This window comes from Mustela nivalis (genome assembly GCF_964662115.1).
Source record: "Mustela nivalis genome assembly, chromosome: 16".
Classification (NCBI taxonomy): Eukaryota; Metazoa; Chordata; class Mammalia; order Carnivora; family Mustelidae; genus Mustela; species Mustela nivalis.
Window position 1 is genome coordinate 7,363,881 of NC_139035.1, and position 19,714 is coordinate 7,383,594.

Here is a 19,714-nt window from a genome sequence, read left to right on the forward strand (position 1 = left end):
TTGGGTGGGACGCAACTGATTGGTTGACAGTTAGAACTTTTGAAAAAGGCATATGTGGAGTTTGCTGATTGGCTTTGGGGACCCGCTCGCGCGCAAGAGAGAGGCGGGAAGGGGGAACAAGCTGATTGGTTCTGAGGGCCCGCGCGCAGGAGGAGAGAGGCAGGGAGGGGGAACAAGAAGGGGGAAGGTAGGAATGCCATCATGGCGTCTTCTATTATTTCTATAAGCCAAACAGTTACAGAAGGGCAAAAGAGCAATTAATCACGCAATTAATAACCTAATCTACGCCTAAAAGCCAGCGGTTCACAGAAAAGCAAACAAGCGGTTAGTTATCCTATCTATCTTCCAGGGGAGGGGACTTTCCAGGGCAGGGGTCTTTCAATACCTAAAGGAGCAAGAAGAAGAACAAACAAAACTCCAAACCAGCAGACCAGGGGTTGGGGGGTGGGGGGTGAGTGTAATAAAGATTAGAGCAGAAATAAATGAAATAGAAATTACAAAAACAATAGAATAGATCAGTGAAAACAGAAGCTGGTTTTTTGAAAAGAACAACAGAATTGGTAAAGTGTCAACTAGACTCTTCAAAAATGAGAGAGAGAAAGAGAACTCAAATAAATAAAATCAGAAATGAATAAGTAGAAACAACCAATACCAAAGAACACAAACAATTATAAGAGAATATTATGAAATATTATATGCCAAAAAATGGGACAATATAGAATAAATAGATAAATTTCTAAAAGCATATAACCTTCCAAAACTTAATCAGAAGGAAATAAAAAATTTGAACAGACCATTTACCTGAAATGATATTAAATCAGTAATCAAAAAATTCCCAACAAACCAACATCCTGGATGAGAGAGCTTCAGAGGTGAATCCTACCAAACATTTAAAGAAGAGTTACTTATTCTTCTCAAACTATTCCAAAAAATAGAGGAGGAAGGAAAACTTCCAAATTCATTCTATGAGCTAAGCATTACGCTGATACCAAAACCAGATAAAGACACCACAAAAATGGAGAACTATAGATCAATATCTCTGATGAACATAGATGCAAATCCTCAACAAAATATTAGCAAGCCAAATCCAACAATACATTAAAAAAAACATTCACCATGATCAAGCGGGATTTTTTCCCAGGGTACAAGTGTGGTTCGGTATGCACAAATCAATTGACATGATACACCACATCAATAAAAGAAAGGGGAAAAACAATATGATCATTTCGATAGGCAGAGAAAAATACTTGACAAAGTATAACATCCACTCATGATAAAAACCCTCAACAAAGGAGGTTTAGAGGGAACATACCTCAACAGAATAAATGTCATATATGAAGAACCCACAGCAAACATCATCCTCATTAGTGAAAAACAGAGTTTTTTGCATAATGTCAGGAAGAAAACAAGATGTCCATTCTCATTTATTCAACATAGTACTGGAAGTCCTTGCCAAAGCAATTAGACAAGAAAAAGGAATGAAAGCATCCAGATTGTAAGGAAGAAGTGAAACTTTCACTCTTTTCAGAGGACATATGCTATATATAGAAAACCTGAATCCATCAAAAAAACTACTAAAACTGATATGTAAATTCAGTAAGGTTGCAGGATACAGAATCAAAGTACAGAAATCTGTTGCATTTCTGTACACTAATAATGAAGAAGCAGAGAGAAAACAAGAGAACAACCCCATTTACAATTGTACAAAAAATAATAAAATACCATAATCAAGAAACTGAAAGACCTATATTCTCAAAACCATAAAACACTGAAGAAAGAAATTGAAGACATCACAAAGAAATGAAGAGACACTCCATGCTCATGGATTAGAAGAAAAAATGTGGTTAAAATGTCTGTACTACCCACAGCAATGAACAAATGTAATGTAATCCTTATCAAAATACCAACAGCAGGGGCGCCTGGGTGGCTCAGTGGGTTAAAGCCTCTGCCTTCGGCTCAGGTCATGATCTCAGGTCATGATCTCGGAGTCCTGGGATCAAGCCCCGCCTCAGGCTCTCTGCTCAGCAGGGAGCCTGCTTCCCTTCCTCTCTCTCTGCCTGCCTCTATGCCTACTTGTGATCTCTCTCTGTCAAATAAATAAATAAAATATATTTAAAAAAAAAACACCAATAGCATTTTTCACCAGAACGAATAATGCTAAAACTTACATGAAACCACAAAGGATCCTGAATAGCCAAACTACTCTTGAGAAAGAAGAACAAAAGCCAGGAGTATCATAATCCCAGATTTCAAGTTACACTACAAAGCTATAGTAATCAAAACAGTATGATACTGGCACAAAGACAGTCACCATAGATCAATGAAACAAAACAGACCTAAAATAAACCCACAATTTTATGGTCAATAATTCTTCAACCAAGGAGGCGAAAATATCCAATGAGAAAATCTCTTCAACAAATGATGTTAGGAAAACTGAAGAGCCACATGCATAAGAATGAAACTAGAACACTATCTTATACATAAATAAAAATAAACTAAAAACTGGGGCATCTGAGTGGCTCAGCAGGTTAAATGCCCGACTCTTGATTTCAGCTCAGGGTTGTGAGGTCAAGTCCTGTGGGCTTCATGTTGGGTGTACAGCCTGACTGGAATTCTCCTTCTCCCTCTCTTCTGCCCTGCCCCGCTTGTGCTCTCTCTCTCCCTTTCTTGCTCTAAATAAATAAATAAATAAATAAATGAAATGTTGACTACATACAAGTATGCACAAATAACTGTTATTCAGAGAAGCAGAACTGTAACAAGATATTCTTTATAAAGACCATTGTTAACTATAGCCTAATGTTTTATTTTTAAAAAGAAGAAAGCAGAAGTAAATGCAGTGCCTTTTGATATTTTACCAATATGAGATGTGAACAAAGAATCAGGATGTTCAGTGATGTAACATCCATGACACTCAAAGAGCTAGCATGCAGTGAAAAGCAGATGATGGAAAACAAGAACAGGCTTGCATTCAAGACAGTCATTACCCTTAGACACCTATCCGAACAACAATACCATCATCACTACTGTATCTGAACATTTATTATGTACTTGCTTTGTGTCAGGCACTCTATTCAGCAAATTTACTGACAATATTAATACATGTTTACAATGATCTCAGAAGTAGGTACTGTTATTATCCCCATTTTATAAATGAGGAAACTGAGACCCAAGAGGTTTATATCATGTGTCCAAAGGCACACAGCCAGTGAGTTTTGGAGCCCAGAATTAAGGTTGGGTAGTATGACTACAGACAATAACCTTTTCATCATTATCCTTCACTGTTTCTCCCAGCTTTCAAAGCAAAGCAACCAGGCAGAGGTAGGAGATACCAGCAACACATCTTCAGTGAAGCAGGTCCATAGTCACCCAGGAACACAATGTCCATGACAGCAAATGGTAGAGAGACTGGCAGAATCCCTTTCTTTTAGGATTTATTCCCTCAAAGTCAGTGTTTTTCACAAAGACAGTCTTTTCCCTATGCGGTCATATTCTGTGAATCAAAATTCAGGACAATCTGTCCAGCAATTCTGGGTCATGTATGCGTTTTCCATTTGACAGGTATTTGTGTAGAGCCAAATTCATGGCGTGCTCTGTCCGCAGTGCTGAAAAGTAAGCACGCCAGATGCAGCCCTGCCCTTGTGAGGTGCACATTCTATAGGTGGAGGTCACAGGTAATGCATGAGCAAGCAGGCAGAGGAAAAGATGGGACAAATGAGAGAAAGGAACAGGATCACATGGTAGAGGTCATGAGAAGGGCTGCTTCTTTAGACTGTCAGCCGACCCTTCTGAAGCTGTAACATGGGGGCAGAGTGTCAGGGCAGAATGAACCAACAGTCAAGAAAGAATCAAGGCAGAAATGAGGTTGGAGTATGGGAAGAACAGCCAGGAGACCAGTGTGATGCAACCTAGTGAGTGAAGTAGAGAGGGACGAGCACACCTCAAAAGGGTAGGTCAAGCTTAGAATACACAGAAGAAGAAAATATTTTTTTTCCTCTACTCTTCTAACTTCTTGGCTGGGTCTCTAACAAAAGACAGATTAACAAGAGAAAGGCATGCAGATATTATTAATGTTCACGACAAGGGAAGCTTCATAAGGAAATGAAGACCCAAAAACATGGTTGAACCTTCACAGTTTTTTATCAGGTTTGATGAAGAGTAAGAGTTTGAAGAAGCTGCAGGAAAATAGGGTAAGGGATATGAAGTAAGTGTAGTAAACTGGGGGAAAGTTAGCAAGGTTTGTTCATTCCGAATCCTCTCTGTGTCCCTTTGTCTTTGGAGAGATAAGGATGCTCCTTTCCTTGAGTGGAGGGAAGGCACCACTAATGTGAGGGTTTTATGACTTATTTCAGGGGAAGGCCAGAAAGTCCTTCCTGGACGTGCCACTTGTAGTTTCACCACAAAACCCACCACGGGGCTGCATGGGGAAGAGCATCACAGCAGGAGATAGATGAGAAGACCCTGCAACAGTCTAGGGCCTGGGAGACAGACGATGATGGCTTGAACTAGGGTGTGAATGCTGGAGGTGGAGAAGAGTGGAGAGATGTGAACAGAGGCTGAAAGCAAAGCAGATAAGAACATGGCTCCTGCTGGGAGAAATTCTTCTGCGCATTCCTGATGTCATCTTTGGGTTCAAGGGTGTTCCAGTGGGTGCTGTGACACAAGTTTGAGTTTCTGCAGACCTTTTCTTGCCCTGCCCCAAGGGAGGAGGAGAGAATTACCTGACTAGGAGATGGACAGACAATTCAGCTTGATCCCTCACCTCCTCCTCTTGAGAGAGCCATCCCATTCTCGGCTGCAACACCACAGCCTTGTCTGAACAAACCCCTCCATGTCCAAGCTTGCCCTGGACAAGGCTGGCTGCAACAGGTTCAATCTGGAAGACCACGTGATCTCATATTAAGCTACATCTCCCAGTGCAGCCTGCAGCCTTTACCCAAAAGGAGATCTTTTAGCCTCCCCCTGCTACTCCTTGTCAGAACTGTCACTTTCTTCAGGAACAAGGATGCTATTTACCAAGCCCCCACAGAGACCCTCCCAAAATTAGAATCAGGACATGTGTTGGAATTCTATTGATTTAATTCTTCTGGATATTTTGATGGAATGAGTGACCACAGGTCAGAATCTAGGATGAACAAGTGCAACAGAAAAAATACAATGAGAAAAAGATCATGAGGGAGACCCTGTTGCTAGTTAATGCTTTACTGATTGACTCAGGAATCCCAATTCTATTTCTTTTCTTTTCTTTTTTAAGATTTTATTTTTTTATTTGTCAGAGAGAGAGAGAGAGAGAGAGCACAAGAAGGCAGAGTGGCAGACAGAGGCAGAGAGAGAAGCAGGCTCCCCGCAGAACAAGGAGCCTGATGCGGGACTCGATCTCAGGACCCTGGGATCATGACCTGAGATGAAGGTAGATGCTTAACCAACTGAGCCATCCAGGTGTCCCTCTATTTCTTTTTTTTTTTTAAGTTTTTTAAAAAATTCATTTTAAACGAGAGTCTGTACACACACACACACACACACACACACACACACACACACACATGTGAGTGGGGAGAAAGGCAGAGAGGGAGGAAGAGGAAAAGGGAGAGAATCTCAGCTCCAAGCTGAGTCTGGAGCCCAGCACGGGGTTCAGTCTCACAACCCTGATATTATGACTTGAAACCAAGAGTCAGACATTCAACTGATTGTACCACCAGGCTCCAACCCCAACCCCCACCCCTAATTCTATTTCTGACAGAGCTCACAGCCGGCAAGACAAATATGTGTTTCCCTTCCCGACTCCATGCCCAACACGGACACTGAAAATCAATCCAGACATTCTTTCCTGGGCCTGGCCTTGGCCTTGGCCTTACAATCCCTCTCAGACAAATACGATCCAGGCACCTACTGACAACCAGGGCTGCAGACAGGATGAAACTGAAGTTACAGCTTTGAGGCCAACTAGAAAATAAAGCTGATCACATTTTCTAGTTAAGGCAAAGTTACTCAGAAAATCATTTTTATTTCAAATTTGTTGAGCATATTTCTTAAAGTGGATAAAGATAATTTTTCTGGAATTGGAACACACTGCGTAGAATTTTTTTATGATTTTAAATTTTCCCTTAGGACCCCCAAATACTACTTGGTAGAATATATAAGAAGTTAGTCCAACTCTGTAGAGTTCAAGATTTATTCCTTGATTTATTCTAAAATAAGTTCTTGACTCACTTCATAATTCAGGTTGTCTCCTTAAAGCAGTGAAATTTTTAGTAATTTAAGACTTATCTATTAGTTCTAGTACTTGTTTTCAAAGTAAGGACCAAGAAAGATAGGCCCACCATTCATGTCCTTAACATTACTAGATCTTATTTAATAACTGCGAACTTGCTAAGTTTTGCTGTATCATTGCTAAGGGATGGTGGTAAGTGCATTTTCATGTGTGGGAGATTATATGCACTTTTTTCCCTTTCCTTCTTCTCTATCTTGAATCTCAGCAAATCTCAGACTTTGAGGCCACATTAGTGAATCTCATTACTTGAAAATTCTTTTTTTTTTTTTTTTTTTACGATTTTGTTTATTTGAGAGAAAGAGAGAAACATGGAGCATCAGCAGGGGGTAAGGGAGAGGAACAAACAGACTTCCACGGAGTCGGGAGCCCAACATGGGACTTGATCCCAGAACCCCAAAACCATGACCTGAGTCGAAGGCAGACACTTAACCAACGCAGCCACCCAGGTGGTCCTGGCCAATTCTCGTTTGCCCACCACGGGCTACATCAGACTGACACCAGCTAAATGAGAAGCTGCCTGGTGGCCATGGAGGAGCCCAACACCTTGTTTGGGATAAAGTCTATACCACAATGAAAACCTTTAAATAAAGCAGACCTGGTCAGGGGTCCTAGGAGGAGCACGGCAGCTTCCTGGTAAGGAGGGCTGTATGTAGCTGATAATGCTTCTAGAACCAAAGAATGAGTCTGAGAAGCAAGCAGAGTATCAACCAGCCAGCCCCCCTGGAGGTCAGCCACTGGTAGACTGCAATCTTAGACTGTGCGCGCCCCAATGGGGGCCCCTCGGGCTGCAGGGCACAGCCACTCGGCGAAGATAATTCCACCAGCTATATTCTAAGTCCACCAAGGGCGGGCAGCAGCATTGGCACAATATGTGCCATTTCCAGAGGTTTAAAATAGTTTTTCTAAATGTGTCCTTTCACAGTCCAAATGTGGCTTAAGTTTCTTCTGAGTTGAGATACTAAAGCGGATGAGACAATTTTGTAATGACTTTCATAGGGAACGGGTGGCCATAGGGAGACAGATCGATGCGAAGACCACTGGGCGAGGGCTGGGGGCGAAGGGGAGGGGGACTTCTGTTAATAGACCTAGTTTTGTAAGATCCAAGGACACTTCTTCCCATGTTTCAAAGCACAACATGTAGAGGTTAAGAAAATGCCAACAACACAGAGACGATCCAGGTAAACGCTCCCCACTCTGTCTTCCGGTTCCCTGCCCCAGGGTAGACACACAGCCAGTTGTTACTTTCTGCAACTAAGCTATTGCCTGCACACACACACATTACCTTGCCTTCTTTCTGTGTTTGGACCTTCCAAAGCATGCCGGTTAACTCAGAAAGGTTACAGAAGGCATCAACCCTTCACTGACTCACCTGGCGGAAGTCAAGATGGCAAGAGAAGTCCAATTCAGGGCCAAAACAGAGGCTGCCCATGAGCTACTTCCCTTTCTACATTTTGCTGTCCCAAATCCTGGGTTGTTCAAGAGAAGACGCTGTGCGTCCCTAAGTAGAAGGGCACAGAGGAGTGACTCTGAGACACTCCAAGGTAGAGAGGAGGCCCCGTGATCAGAGAGGGCGGACTAGTCTGTGGGGCAGCACAGGACCCTCCACGTAGTCCCAGGGCTGCCTGGAAAGATGCCCAACACCCAGCAGTCAGAGGTCATCTGCTGCATGCAGGGAGGCCGCACCCCAGGCCCTGGGGGTCCGTGGGTTCCACTGTAAGTCAAGGTGGAAGGGCCACCACGCTGAGCCAGTGGAGTCTAGAGATAAGCAGGGCGGACAAGCAGCTTTACCAGAGGGGCCTCGGGATGTCTGAGGCTGGGTTCCTGCCAGGCTGATTCCTGTCAACGAGGATTTGGTCTGATTTCATGATGTGTCTAGAATTTCTGTTCGGTCTGAGTTTGGGGCTGAGATGTGAGCCCACCAACAAATGGGGCATTTGGTCTACTTCTAGTGGGTGACCCCATACCACACTCCAGCCACCCGAGCTTACTAAATTCAAGGAATTCGCCAGGCTTCATAGGAAGCCTCCTGCAGCTCTGCCTGGCTCACGGAGGCAGGGGTGAGAGGCCACACTGGGAAACTGCGCTGGAACAAGAAGCGAGGGTCTCTGACCAGTGTTATTTGGAACATGACCCAGCCTGTCTGCCTGCTGATACCTTTCTAAGTCAAAGAGAAGCACATACAACATTGGCATTTAAAATGTTCCCAAACAAACAAACAAAAAAAAACACAAAAAACCAAAAAACTCACCCGCCATGCAACGAACAGAAAACCCCACTCCCACTCATGTCCCAAGGCAAATACAAGTGTGTTAAAATAAACACATACTTATGCACAGATTTTTTTTTTCTTGTTTAGGTACAGACTGAAAACAGGAAGCCCACATAAGGCTTAACTCATCCCATGAAACCCTTTATAGGACATCCACACACGCGTTCCCTCGTCAGGAAATGGCATTTCCCATTAATTTTTGATAGAGAAATCGCATTAAGCTTCCCAGAGGAGGACTTGAGGAATTTAAGGAAATTGGGTTCTGGGCTACACCTCCATGTGCTCTTTTCTCATTACGAGTTTTAGGGCAAAGTCTCATTCAATGGCTTATTCGTTTCCTGGCGAGAGATTTAAAATGGAAATTGGAAAGGAATTTCCAGGTGCTAATGGGGTATGTGGTCTGAACACAGAGGATTAAGCCAAATCCCCCTGTGGTTTAACTCTCTCAGCAGCCTGCAGTGTCACATAGGGCTGAACAAACTTCCAGTCTGTAAAAGTGACCTCCGTCAAAGGACGCCCAATTTAGAAAATGGTGAAATTTAAGGAATGGGCACACCCATGAACATGAGAAACTATTCCTGAAACTGTTCGTGAAAAATGCCCATGAAGACCTTACACCCACCGTGAAATAAGTGGCTTCAGGGCGAGGGCTGGTCACCAGAAAGACCAAGCCATGATTAGACACTTCGCAGGTTCTTGGGATCATCCCACACCTTACCCTATGCTGCTCTTCACTGGACTGTCGCTACATGCCCTCTAATAAACCGGTAAACTAAGCAAGCGTTTTCCTGAATTCCATGAGCTGTTCTAGCAAATCAACTGAACTCAAGGAAGGGGTCACAGGAACCTCCAGTTTGGACACAGAAGTTGCAGGCCAACTGGGGACCTACTACTTGAGTTGGCACCCAACGGGCAGGCAGTCTTTAGGGACTGAACCCCGAACCTCTGGGATATGATCTCCAGGCAGACAGAGCCAAGACGGAGCTAAACTGCAGGACAACCAGCTGGTGTCACATCAAATTGCTTGGTGTGGGGAAATCCCGCACACATTTGGGGACCAGAGGTACCAAAAGGGTTTTGCATGGGGGCATCTGGGCGGTTCAGTCAGTTAAGCATCTGACTCTTGATTTCAGCTCAGGTCATGATCTTAAGGTGGGGAGAGCAAGTCTTGTGTCAGGCTCCACAGTCAACGTGGAGTCTACTTGGGATTCTCTCTCTCCCTCTTCCTCTGCCCCTCCCCCAGGCTTATACTCTCTCTCAAATAAATAAGCAAATCTTAAAAAAAAAAAAAAAAGAAGTGTTCTGCATATAAAGGAGATGGTAGGGGGGGAACTAGTTCTTTTCCCAATATATCTGTTTAGTAAAAAATAGCAGAAGTGATCACGATGACAGTTACAGTCACGGTGCCACTCACCGCAATGCCCACGTGCCAGGCACGATCTGCAGACACGATCACGCCACCTCGAGATGCAAGTATTAGCATTCCCAGTTTTAAGGGAGACGATGAGACCTGGGGAAATGGTATCACGGGGGAGGCCCAACGCCACAAGTCAGTAGCAGAATCAGTTTCAAATCTTGTTCTTTCTGGTACCCAGATCTGCCCCGCTCAACACACCCTCCACGTGTGGGCAGATGATTGCTAGGCCAAGAGCACAAACCCAGCCTTGCTGCTGACGGGGTGGGGGTAACTGCGCGTGTGCCGACACCAATGAACACTGGCGAGCCAGGCTTCTCTGTTCTCCTTCGACTCCGTAATAAGACATATTTATTACCTCCACCAGTAACTATCTAGACTCCAGTAATACACTGATGGATTTTTAATCCTGAACGGACGGCATTAATTAGCCGAAGCTAGCTCTGATTTCCGCCAGCAGCTGTTATCAATCCTTTAAAAGGCTGTTCAGTGCTCCAAGGGGTCTAATTTCCCTACTTGAACTCTTGATGGATTTAGATGTATTTAAAAGCTCATGAACTCTATTATAAAGTATGATAGAGTTACTGTGTATTATAGACACAAGAAAAATGAACACTGAAGCACTTTCTATAAAGTTTCTTATAAATATGTAAATATTTTAAATAATGAGCAATAAACCTTTCATTCATATTCACATTATAATTAACTTTTTAATTTAAGTAGCAACCAAGAAGCTATAAATTTGGGATCCTGATTCATTTCCAATCACCTTCTAATTTATATTTGCTCTCATTACAACTAGTGTATGAAAAACTTCAATCTTGCAATTCTCTAATCTTGGAAGCTTAAAAATTCATAAGACATAATTAGAATCTGCGTAGGAGACATTAGGGTTTAGTAAAAGAAATGCTGAACCAGGAGTCACAGGAGCTTGGTTCTAGGCCAGAGTCTGTTTCCTACTCAAATTATTTCTTTGCACACAATTTACTTACCTAGAAGACAATTAGGGTCCCAGAGATACTCTTTAAGGCCCAGAGTTAAGATTCTGAGTTATAAATTCTTACACTCAGAAAATTACTTAAATGTATTAAAAATATTACAAGCTCTATAGGTAGATGCTATTATATATAGTATGAGAAATAATTTGCTGATGTAACAAAACCACAGCTACTTGCAAGCAATCTCCTTCCAGTTGAAAATGTCAAAGGCAGAGAAAAGAAGATACTAAATTGTAACGATCTCGATGTTTCCAGACTTCTTTTATTGGGGGTCACTTGTAATAATTAGTCATTTTTGAGCAGTTAAAACCTTTTAACACAATCCATAATCTTTATCCTGCAGGGAAACAGGACTAGCTTGATCACTCCAGTGTAGAAAAATAAAAGAAAGGTTCCGCTCCTCTCCTAGTTAGCCCCGACCACCACTCTCAGACTTGAGCATGCCGAGTCCCCTCTTCTGCATTTGTATTTTGGGATATGGAGGAGTGAGGTTGGAGAGGGAGGGAGGGGAGAAGCAGGAAGGGAAGAGAAGGGATAAAATTACGGCCTAAGGCAAAAATAGAAAAGAGAAAAAAAACTTAGGAGCAGTGGAGTCAACACTGGCATTTCCATGAGAGGAAATGACACTTAGCAAATGGAACCTTGAACTAGGAGAGGATGTACCCCAAAGTAGACTATGGAGGATGTGCAGACTGTTTTTCTAGAATCCAAACTTTTTTACACAAAATACTTTTTCCTTCCTCTCCGCCACTTTTCCTTTCTGCCAAGGGAAAAATTCTCTAATTGGAATTCAGTCAGTCATTTCTGGTCAAGTGTAAGCATGAAAAGGAAATTTCCAAGGCTTTTATTATTGTTCAACAAGCATATTTTGAGCAAGGTCCTGTCTGAGTGGAATAAATAATTTATTGTTGTTTTTTTTTCTTGTTCTTAGAGTATGAAAAACTATAGTACCTGGGGAAAGTCAAAGAGAACATCTTGTCATAATACGAGGTAAAAGGTACCACATAAAAATCTGAATCAAGATAGTAGCACACTCAACGGCTTTGTTAGTGTCCACTGAAATGCCAAAGCCTCCTTGGTTATAGGATTGATTTTTTTTTTTTCTTTTCAGCAAAAAGTCACCCTCAGCAGGAGATCTAAACCAAAAGCATTCTTGTGTGGCTGGGACATACGTCAGCAGCAGGAATTGTAACAGGATGTCAAGTATTAGACTCTACTGTAGGCCAGACTTCAGCCTGGTCCCATGCTCCCTCAACACACCTACTGTGAACAGACAGTCCGTAATTCTGGCACCTGTCTCATTCTTCTACAAGCGGTGGGCAGACATATGTGGCCCCTGTCTCTTGGATATCATCCCAGAGAGACCAACAAGATTCTTTCACTTCTCTTCCGACATACGTAATGGAAAAAAATCCTCCTGAATGCAGCAAGTTACAGTAACACTGCCTTAAGAAAAAAAAAATTGTCACACCTGCCTCCTAGTCTCCCCTCAACACAAACAATAATGACTGGGTCTCTATGGGGGCAAAAGGTTTCCTTTCTTTCAATTCATAGAAATAGATGTAGTCAGAACATGTAGCTTCTGTGCCACAAAGAGAAGCAGGTGGACAGCATCTTAGCATGAAGTGAAAAGGAATCTGCAAAGGAAATATGAAGATCAAGAAAACCTCTTAAATCTGTTCTCTCAGGGTAGCCCCCACAGTTGGTTAGTGATGGAAGCGACTGTGAGATTCACAACTTCAGTCCTCTATTTCATAGGGAAGAAGCCAGAGGCAGACAGAGGGAGAGGGAGATCTCATAACTTTTCAAGGTAGCCAGGCCAACCAGTGGCAGAGCTGGAACCAGTTTGAACTCGGGCTTCCAGGACCACCCTCCAGGATCTTTATTCACCCGATAGATCCACATCTGTTATGTGAACCTCCTTAGAGCTATGCGTGTTTGTAGTATATGTGCTGTAAATCCAACACCCTCAGTCAAGTGTAAAGCTCTGTGATCAAACCCATTCACATCTTTATAGTGAACATGAGTATTCACACAAAGCGGGTAAGATCCCAAGTAGCCAATTGCTAGTTTGATTAGATTTTGGCACCATACGCTATTAAGGAAAATTTTATTTTGGTGTTCAGGGTTTTTTAACTTTCAAAAATTGCAGATAACAGATGGTGGTCCTATAGAACGAGGCTTCCCTTGTAAAAAGGAAAGGAAAAAGCCCTCAAGTGTTTAAAAGCAGCACATCTCAGATACTATGGTAGTTAAGAGAAACCCGTCATCTAAGGGTTTAGTTAAAAGCTAGACTGCTGCATCCCATTCCCACAGTCTGTGATTCAGGACAGCTGAGGTGAGGCCGTAGAAGTGTCATGTCTAACTAGTCAGAAGCTTTGCTGTGTTCCTCGGACTTTTCCTGGATGGTACTGAAGCTTGGGTCCATAACACCACACGTTAAGAACCCATGGTTAAGCCCATGAGCCTTGCACTGACAGACCTGTGTTCAAATCTACCATTTTTAGCTGTTGTATTTTCAGGCAAATTGGCTCACTTCTGCTGAGAAATCCACTGAGAATCTTACTGAGGATTCCTTGTAACATGACAAGTTACTTTTCTCTTGTTGTTTTCAAGACTCCTTCTATCTCTGTGGCTTCTGACAGTTTGAGTATAATGTGTTTTGGTGTGAGTCTCTGAATTTATCCTACTTGGAGTTCACTGAGCATTTGTATTAGTATAGCTAAGGCTTCCCTCAGATTTAGGTCATTTTCAGCCATTAGTTCTTCAAATAATCACCCTACCCCTTTCCTTCTCTCTCTGCCTTCTGAGAATCCCATAATGCACATAGTGGTACATTTGCTGATGTTCCACATGTCCCTTAGGTTCTGTTCACTTTTTTTCACTCTTTTTTTTTTCTTTTTGCTCCTCAAACTCAGTAATTTCAAAAGACCTGTCCTGAGTCTCTCTTCCACCTTCTCAAGTATATTATTAAGCCCCTATAGTGACTTTTTCAATAAGCTGTTGTATTTTGCAGCTCCAGAATTTTTCATTCTTTCATAATTTGTTTGCTTTATGTTCTCATTTTGTTCATGTATCACTTTCCTCATTTCCTTTAGTTCCTGAAGCATATTCAAGAGTGTTGTTTTAATGTCTTTGTCTAGTAAGTCTAATAGCTGTGTTTATTCAGAAATGGTTTCTGAAGATTTATTTTGATCTTCTGAATGACCCATGTTATCCTGTTTCTTTATATACCTATGATCATTCATATATATATAATTTTTTTTAAATTGAACCCTTAAAATTCCAACCACCTCTCAGTATTACAAACAGGCTCTAGGCAGGGAGACAGTCGATATTCAGTCCAGGGTACAGACTATGTAACATCTCCTTAGCGCTTTTCTTGACATGCATCTTTCCTGGGCCTGTGTCTATGATATTTTTTTCTTCCCCACTGTCTACATGGCTAGTTTTAAATGTCTCAATTTCCCTAGGAGTTTCACCCTTGCTTCAGGACTCAGCTGTTCTACTGTATTCTTCAGTCAAATATCTCTTGCTGTAGGCACCTGTGGGTCTACAGCCCCTTTGTGGTTTTAATGAATCATGCCTACTGTTCCCTGTGGCTTCCTCTAGACTGAGACCTAACCTGTACAGCTTTTGGTTGTCTGAGCTTCTAGTTAGATAACACAGAGAATAATCCCTCAGGCAGCCCTCAGACAGGTTAGAACACTGCAAATGCAGTCCTTCTGTTCTCTTTGGTTTGTGGAAGGGACCTGGAAACTAAACCAATAATTCCTCTAAACTACACCATGCTAAGCCAGGGAGCAGTTGGGGCCAGAATGAATTAAAAACACCATAAAACACCTTGTTCTTCTGAATGTGGGTTTTTCTTGCTTGGGTATTCACTTGGTTGCTGTAGATTTGACTTTTAGAGCTCTTATAAAATTTCTTTAGCCACTGTCTAGTTGCTTACTTAAATATTTCCATGGGAGCTTTCTATGGAGACCAGAGCCCAGAGTTTTTTAATCTACCATCTTGCTGACATCTTCATTGTACAGTTCCTTAATCCTCAGCTCTCTATAATACTTACTTCACAGTGTTGTTGGAATAATTAAATGAGATAACATACTACAAGTATTTAGCACAGAACTTTGCATATAGTAAAAGCTCAATAAATTTTGGCCACTATCACTACCATAAGACTAGTACAACTATGTCACCATTGCTGGGAGACTTCATTGCTGGAAGATAGAGCGCTGATTTAACTGTGTTTTATACAAACCCTAGATCTCCCACAAATATCAGTTGCCTAATCTATGCCCACCTTCCTCTACAGTGCTACTTTAGACTCATTATCCATAATGGGTAGGTTTTACTAAATACCTGAAACAGATTTTTTTTACTCTTGTTTTAGATTTTTAAAATCATGCTTGTTCACAACTTTTTTTTTTAAGATTTTATTTATTTATTTGTCATAGAGAGAGAAGTGAGAGCAAGCATAGGCAGACAGAGTGGCAGGCAGAGGCAGAGGGAGAAGCAGGCTCCCCGCCAAGCAAGGAGCCCGATGTGGGACTCGATCTCAGTAGGCTGGGATCATGACCTGAGCCGAAGGCAGCTGCTTAACCAACTGAGCCACCCAGGCGTCCCTTGTTCACAACTTTTAAGGGAAGTTTCCATCCTCTCATTGATCTAAAGGTCTATAAAGTGTGTGTGTGTGTGTGTGTTTTGGTGGGAATGTGAAAAAGCTGCATATAGATACAAATCTTATCTTTAATATAGGCATGGTCAGTTTAATTTTAACACACTCATGCAAGAGAAAACAGCAGAGGAGTACCTCTTTCTTTCTGAAACTGTACTTCATACTTCTCAGATAACACATTCATCATTTATTTGGCTTCCTCATTTCCTACATTTTGGCCAAATACTGAGACTAGTCTTCTATCCTTTCCAACATGCACTTCATCTCCCTTTTCTTTTTTTCTATATGCCATTTTGATGAACATACATAATGGTTTTCACAAAAGATAGTAGCTATCTTTCTCCAGAATATATTTCACTGGTCTTGTACTGGGATAAGAGTGCTAAGCCAGTGAGATCCAAAGCTATCTTTGAAGACCACCTTGGGATATTATAACCCAGGGGCAGGAAATGACAGTGAGGACCATAACCTAGAGAACTTATCTGAGCCAGATGTCACAAGCATACTTCATAGAATTAGTGATAACCTGCCATTCTAGAAGCAACCAGCAAGAAAACCAGGAACATAAGCTTTTTTGCCTCGCCTACTTCTATTGCTCAAAAAAACCTCTCACCTCAGGTTCTGCATTATTATCTTGGTCATCCAGCGTATCTCCACCAGGGGCATGAGACTTGGTGAATTTGCATCCTAGAAACCCAACTGGTCAGCATGCTGAAAATGAGATGTCTTCCAATACGAAACTACATTAGCCAAGTTCCAAGAGATACAAGTCAGATGACCACACCTTGATCTCCCATAGCCTAGAATGAACAGGTAGTTCTAGCCAATGTATATCCCCAAGCTACCTGGAAGCTCAAAGAGTCTTATGTAAGAATGCAGTTTGGGAAAAGGCGATTCTTATTAGTCCTCAGAAGTGAGCTCTCTTTCATCTAAAGGAATCTGAATCAGCTCATCTACCAAAGGAGCTAATTTACCAGAGTTCTCTTGTTCCCTTGAAAAACTCCCTTCCCTCCTAAACATGATTTGCCTGGTCCTTTTTCTGTTTCCACTACAGATCAACTCCCTTCCTATTCTTTCTCTTATTTTTCCTCCAAAAAAGATACAATTTCCTATTTGAAATTCCAATCACATACTAGCTCTGCTTTGCTGAAAATACATCCAGATCACCTTGATGGGGTGACTTTAATAGCCCCTATTGGATGCCAACAAATACGAAGTCACATTTTTATGTTTAATAACTTAAAAAAGTGAAAACTTTGAAATTTCTATGCAGGAGTCCTCCATAATTTCTGTAATTTAATTAAATTAAACATAATTAAATTGAACATAATGCAAAACAACACATTTCCTTCTCATGCTATGTTACTGACTTGAAGATTTATGTACTCCAACATGCAGCTAGGCTTGCCATCACCGCGATGCATGACTGAAAACCACAGAGGCGGTGCTTCCCCCCAGCTCATGGTCAGATTTCCAGCAGCTGGAGTTGGGATTCTCTGCGGCTCTGCGGCCGTGGCTTTCTTACAGAGTAAACAAGACAATGAGGCAGGCACCAAAACTTAACTAACTCGTTAAAACCAGATCACTCAAAAGAAAAAAAAAACAAAAACAAATTGGAAAGGCTGGTGCATTACATTTCTTTTGGAAATGGATGGAGCCTCAATCAACATGTAATTCTGGACAAGACAGTTACTTAGTTAGTTGTAAATTTGGGGGTAGGTATATTTCGTGAGTCAGCAAACACTGAGTATCTACAATGTGACAAGAACTATGCTAGATGTTGGGGAAATACAGAGGCAAGACACAGGTCTACCCTTCAGGCTGACTCACCCTCGGGGTACGTGGAGAGTCTTCAACATTCTTCCTCATGCCATAATTCAATACTCCTATTATTGGAGTATCACATGCTAACAGGCACCGAGACGCTCAGACTCTCAACTCCAGCTGCACTGACAATTCCCTGAATGTATCATTTCTTGACCATTTGATCAGTTTTGATCAACTATTGATATTGATCATTTATTTGATTCTCTCTGCTGATGTCATGCGGAATTAACTACTCTGGCATCAACTGTAAGCTTCAGAATCAGAGAGACCTGCTTTAAGGTTCCACATATCCTGGGAAAATTGCTTAGACAAGTGAGCTCAGTCACACAGGCCTGGGCTTGAATTCTATTTCAGTCATTGCCACTGGAGTTATTTTGTTGAGTTCATGTCCTCTCTGCCTATTTCCTTATGTGTAAAAGGGGGCCAGGGGTGGAAAATCATCTTCCACAGGACTGATTTAAGAAGTAAATGATGGCATGCTCAGCACAGTGTCTAAAACATAGTGACCACATGGCAAATACCAGTTATTATTTGACCATTAAATGACTTAGTGCATTTTAAACACCTAGCACAATTAACATCAGTGCCTATTTTGGTGGCAGCCATTTTCACAGATGCCATTTTGTTTTCAATACAGAAAAGTCCAACAGTGGAATTGGCTGTCTCAGGACACAGTACTCTATCACTGGAGATGACCAGACGGACATTCCTGGCTTCTGGTCAAGGCTGGAAAGAAGGGATTCATATACTCGGAAGACCCGGGGTGAGATGTGTCTTAAGTTTCTTCTCCACTTTTGGTTTTCTCATTCGATGACTTGTACTGATCTCTGATTAGAAAATCTACCATTATTAACAGTAAGGTAACATACAAACTTCAAATAATTTTTATAAAGACTCTTTAAGTTGGAAAATATTCAAGAATTCATCCAATACTTTTTCTCCAGAAAAAGATAAGCCCATCTTTTTTCTTACTTGTCTTCTTCTAACAATGTAAGTGCAAATCAAAGTGAACTGTGATTTTCTTTTAAAATTTTTATGCCCTGTTCATTTTTTAATTTCATGAAGCAAGAACCATGTTCTCTGTTGGCTCTGCTTCTGGTGATAATATTATGAACTAGGTCAGAAGTTAGTTTAAAAAAAAAAAAAAGGTCCATAGCTAAGAATCTCATTTAAAACAACAACAGAAAAAACTTGGCCATGTTCCGTGTTCAAAATAAACTCTTCTCTATTCTGGGGCAATCATGAGATGTTTCTGAGAAAAGTGCTTCATGAATCCTAGCCAAGGAAATGTTCCATAGAGAGAGTAAGGGTCAAGATCCTGATCACCTGACCATTAGGACAATGACAAATCACTTTCCACTTTTTCTCAATGCCTCCAAACAAGTATTGTCCATGGGCATGAGGTCCCGGGTACTTGGTCAAGGAAACATTACTGAGTTTGCCTTTACTGATGGTACTTTTATCTGTAGCTTGGAAGGTGGCGGGGGGGGGGGGGCTTGGAATGGGGATGTTGGAATCTTCCTGAAAAGCGGCCTTTCCAGAAGAAAAACACAAAAGGGAATAACAGGGCATTATCTAGGACAAAAGGATGTGCCCCAGGACACTGAAGAAAGTGAGGGCAAACAAAGGCTGGTGCCCAGACAGACTTGGCTTTGAACGCACTCCTGGGCCCATATGAGAAAGAGGTAAAGGAGGCGATACCCAGGGAGTGCACCCTTTTGTGAGGCTGGGATCTGGAGTCCCACGGTGTTCCTTCTGTGGGAGAGGAGGTTTGCTCTGCTCTTTTTCCAGACTCCTGGGCTGTCACCCCTGCCAAATGCTGCCAGTGGGCACTGCCAAGACCTGGACACTCTTGGTTCGATTCCCAAGCCAGTGTGCTGAGGGGCAGAAGGAAAGAGCTCCAAGACCAGATGGCCTTTCTGCTTTGCTAGGCAAGTTGTTCATTTTTGCATTTTAGTCGACGCAGAACTACTGCTGCACCTTGGCGAATCCCAGAGTGGGACTGTGGGATGCCGGCCGTAGGATACATTCGTAAAGAAAAAGTTGTTGTGTTTGTTTGCATTTTAACAGGGAGAGTATTGCTTTTAATGAGACAGAATGAAGAAAATAGGTGTCAAGAAGGTAAGAGGGAAAGGAAGGATAAAGTGATGATTTTCAGCACAGAGTGAGGAGAGATGAAGAAGTAAAATCGCACCTGATCTTGAGGCAGCCTTGGGGGGTGGGTATGGAAGTGAGCAGGGGTGGGGGTGGGGGGTGG

The 19,714-nt window shown here is 42.0% G+C and overlaps 1 protein-coding gene across 1 annotated transcript in view; it reads right to left on the reverse strand.

Moving 5' to 3' along the window:
* Positions 1 to 19,714, reverse strand: part of PLD5 (phospholipase D family member 5) — a 328,471-nt gene that overhangs the window by 137,017 nt on the left and 171,740 nt on the right. The gene's annotated exons all lie outside the window — the stretch shown is intronic.